Below are 5,105 nucleotides of genomic sequence, written 5' to 3' on the forward strand. Positions count from 1 at the left end.
ATAAGTTTGCATATATGTATATATATATATATATATATATATATATATATATATATATATATACATATATACATACATATATATATATACATACATACATACATACATACATACATACACACGACGGGAAATTTAATATTAACAGCCAACTGTTTTCTAAAGATCATCTTAAAGCTAACAATTTATTTTATTACCAAGAAATTGTAGCTGCTATTATTTGTCTAAATCGACAGCATTCAGAGTAAGGAGTAAGTTATATAAATATAATCTTATAATCCGTCTTCTTCTGGATAGCCATTTGTACTTCTTGTTATAAAGACTAAAGGTGATCAACACGCACTGCATATTGCTTGTGAATTCGACTAATATTGAATAAGGCATCTTGCGTTGTCAATGACCTCTGGCGACTGTGACGCCCACTTTGCTCATCAGATCGTTCAGTCGGGAACTCTAGAGTCAACTGGTCTGATGAATCTTCCATTAGTTGTACTTCTAGCGAGGAGAATTCGTTGCCCTCTTGTGTGTTCCCAGAATGAAATGATGCAGGTTTGACATCACTTAGGAAGAGGAGCCCATTAATTAACTCCTGCAGTTCTTGAATTAGCCGAGCTTGATTTAGGGAACCATGCCCCAGTCTGCGATCATTTGTCGTAAACTTTTACTTTAATGGTCACCCTTTCACATGCTGACTATGCTCAATGTTGCTTAGCTCCACTGAATAGAGGAACTGGGGTGTAATGTGGTGCTGTTGTTAACGTAAGCACACAAACACTTACACACACACATACACACACACACGCTGTGTGTGTGTGTATAAAATGTAAGTGGGAGTGACTCCAGAAGGCTTAGCCTTTTCAGTTCCTGGCAATTCTGAATGTAACCCACCTTTGTCAACTTGCTTCTAGGCACTGAATTCAGCAGCAATGATATATCATAGTGTGTGTAAATTGCTCCAGACCTCTTTGGAATGAAACACATGACTTCTCATAAGCAAGAAAAATGTCATGACCTATAGACCTAGAGGGGTGTGGTAGGTAGCATTCTCGCCTACCAAGTGAAATCCCCATGTTCGACTCCCGGGCGAGTAGGGACGTGGATGGGTATGTTCTCTTGACAATTCATTGTGTCCATTGATTTAGGCAGGGAATATAAGTACCTAATTGTTAGATGTCTGTTGTAGTCGAAAAAAGTCGTGGGGCTAGCAACCTCATTTTAAAAGATTGGCTGAAAACTGTAGGGCTAATCCCCTCTGGTGCCTCCTTTCTCTCTCTCTCTCTCCTCTTTCTCTCTCATATATATATATATATATATATATATATATATATATATATATATATATATATATATATATATATATATATATATATATACACACATACACACACACACACACACACACACGAGCAGAATGTATGTGTACATAAGCTAAGCCAGACCTGGGTTGTTATGTCCGGCTTAGTTTCTTTTTCAATAAAACTGTACAGTAAAAATTTCGCGTTTAGCTTGAGAGAGAGAGAGAGAGAGAGAGAGAGAGAGAGAGAGAGAGAGAGAGAGAGAGAGAGAGAGAGAGAGATCCAAGTGATTGGCTGGCAGCAATATACCTACATTTGGTTTAAAATGGCTTCCATATTTAACGTTGTAGGCCAATTTACATTCTCCGGCTAATCTGAGGCTCTCCATTCCTTTATGAAGGAATTGCTCTTAAATTCTGCATCATTAACGTTTTAAGTAAAAATTATCATATAAGGCCAAAATAAGTACATGTTACCCACTGTTAACATGAAATCATATGTATGTTTGTTATGTTGCGAAAATGGCGTTGAAGTTGATAATATGATTAGATCACTTGAAGCTTTTTTTGATTTCAGTATGTTATTTCAACTGCAAGAGAGACATGGAAGAATAACTGGGTTTAGTTGAGAGAAACCCATCAGATCCGCGGGGAGGGCGATTACCCTGAAAGCAGTGGCAACACTAATCCGACATCCACCCTCTGCAAGCAGGTTCTAATGGTTTTATAGAACACCCACAGAACCTTTGACATAAGGCTAAAGATGGTTACAAAGAGAGTTGAATCATACGGCTAACATAACTACATACCTTAGCAGTCTGTTTAAGTGACAGTGCGTCATAATAAAGGCAAGAGAGGAAGAAAATCCCCGCTCCTGTAAGTCATTCTCACATCGCCGAATGACGACCGTGTAACTACCGTTCTCATGTGCTGACTTCAAAGGAATAATTGTTCATATCGAATTCCTTTTCTTTCCCCTAGTTACATTCAGTAAAGTGTGTTCATTAACAGAGCTAGAGTTTCTTCTTGGTTATTAATAGACATGGAAACTCCGCTGGAGCTTCCGTTTAATTATCAATATGCGATTGTATCGTTCGTGTTTTACCTAATTAACCAGTAAATATTCAGTATATTAAATTCACGTTCTATGGCGTATGTCCTTTTTCCATGCTTTTCTTGCTGTTCTGAAGTCTTGTAAATTAGCTTCTCCACACTCCATATCTGTCATCTTTGAGTTCACTGAAATCGCCACCGTGCGATAAGCGTCACCTTTTCTAGTGTCTTATCATTGCATTTATTTTATCTCAGCTCCTATAACATGTCTTTTCTTTAAATGAAGTGACAGTGCATGGAGTCCTCTTGACTTGGTAATAAACCACCTCTGCTAAATTGCTAAATTGGTCAAATTTTCCATTAGACTTAGTTTTCTTGTCGTTTTGCTGATAAAAATATTCTTGTTTTTTTTTGTATGACTTAACATATTTTGTTAGCCAGATTGGGATTTATTGTTACCTGAAGCTTGCTGTCACTGTAAACCCCGCATGTCTATTTTCCTACATCATCAAACCTAAGCTCGATTAAAGCTCGAAAAAAAAAGAAGAAGTAGAGGGAAGGGTAATCACGAAGATAATGATGACCTTGTTTCCTGCGTGAAGATTGTAGGTTTGGTAAACAAAAGCAAGAAGAGGATTTCAAAGCTTGGTAGTAGGTACAGAGAAAGTCAATGAGTTTTGCAATCCGATGGTAATGATTTCCTTAGAGTAAATTTGGGAACCGGAGGCTTGGCCGATGCTATGATACTGCTCTTTTGAAAAAGGGATCCTCCTCCTATCAAAAGGGTAAAGAAGGAGAAGGAAATATTAAAACAACTGTCTCCAGAGTCCACCCAGAGGACCATAAGAGCTCAATCATTCACTCATTCAGTTGACTCCTCGTGTTTTCTTGTGACCTGTTGCTGCTCCTTGTAGATTCATTATAGTTTCAGTAATGCATTTTTTTCTTCTTCTTTTGAAAGGTAAGGATGCTAATCATTCAACCCTCCTCTCTTATCCAGCTTGGGTTTATGTCCTGGGAAGAGTCGAACTGGCGTTATCTACTTTTGAAATTCACTACGTCACTGACCCTGCCATACGTGAGCTTACAGATGGTAAGAGCAATGTCAAGATTTTAAGACAAGGTGAGACTTATTGATATAGCTACTGCAATATGAGTCAAATTAATAAAGCTGAGAGATTTTTTCTAAATAACTTCGTCAAAAACAACAAAGCAAAACAATTTCGAAACTTTACACTCTCTCCCAGAGTTTGAGGAGCTTTTAAAAATGCACGTAGAAGTTGCAACCTTAAGCGCTCTCCAACCAGCTGAACCTGTTGTATGAAACCGGTTGCGTATGACACGCAATCGATTTCGTGGACATAAGACTCTTTCCCAACTGCTACGACAAAACTGAAGTCGTGTGGCGACCACTTAGCTCCATCAGACGTGTTGGTTTCCTCTTCTCAACTCAGTTGCACGGTTGCACTTGATTTGGAGAGTTGTCCCCATCCTTACTGCTAGAATGGAACTTGGTGATCTCGCAAAACAACTTTAGATTTGTTCTGCAGATTGAGAAATATCTATATATTCACGAATACTGACTCCATGAAAAGTTACTCTTTACAGAAGCAAGGGCAACGAACACCAGCATCTGTGTTTTGAGACATATAAATGTTAATGCATATGTTTCACATTTTGTGTACATTTAGTATAAATAAATCTTAAGAAAAAAATCCCTCAAAACTTTTAAGACTTTTTGTGTCAAAGTATAGCTCATTTTCATTTTCCGATTTAAAAATGGTTAAGAGTCGTAGCTATATATGTATGAATAAATAGGGTAAAACCGTTATTTTCGATAGAAAATAAAACATTTTTATTACATAATGTAATAAGTAATAACTTCTGGACTCATTCGAGCAGTATTTATGTCTTGTGACCAACCAGGTGAACTAATTCAGTGACATTGTCTTTTTTGCACTTCATAAAATTCTTGAAAGTTGCACTTGTCACGTGCTAGCTCCTTAGCAGAAATAGAATTGCTGCAATCAGCATTTGCATTGATCTGCTGATCTACTTGTTGGGAGGTCACACTGATCTGCAGTATCGTGTACTAACTTGGTTTAGCCGGTGGGATATCTTTCATTATTTCAAGACTGTCTTTCAAAGAAATTTTGTATCTGTGTCGGATTCTCCAGTTAAGAAGATGGAATTTTAATGTCCTCAAACGTTTACAGGGACTTTTAAGGACATTAGTAAAAAATATAAAATGCAACACAGTCATCTACCTAGCCTCACTCATAGGCGTTGTCTAGAGAACCTACAGTATAAAATTCTTGGACTGCTTCCATTTAGTAACTCTTCAATCTCCCTATGCTGTTTTCAAGTTTTTCATATATTTCCAAGAACAACTTTTTAGCGTGAGCCCAAAGATTGAGTATGAATTTGACCCAGTGGCCTCATTAAATTGTTTTATAATAATGATAACCAGGAAGAAATTGGCCGTAACACATATATTTTCATCCGTACTAAAGATATTACGTTAAGTTACTCCCAGAAGTCAAAAACACATCAGCAGTCTAATTGTTAAAATGTCCTATTTAAATAATGGTTGTTGTATGTGTTTGTATGTATTAACCTTACAATTACATTAAATCATACGTGTATAAAGTCAGTGCTCTTCCTTTTCAAAGGAAAGTGGGCTGCAAATCTGACACTCCTATACGATAGGAACATCAACCATCCGGTTGGGATTTCATTCGGTAGAATAAAGAAATTGGTC

Source organism: Macrobrachium rosenbergii, chromosome 5 (genome assembly GCF_040412425.1).
Source record: "Macrobrachium rosenbergii isolate ZJJX-2024 chromosome 5, ASM4041242v1, whole genome shotgun sequence".
Classification (NCBI taxonomy): Eukaryota; Metazoa; Arthropoda; class Malacostraca; order Decapoda; family Palaemonidae; genus Macrobrachium; species Macrobrachium rosenbergii.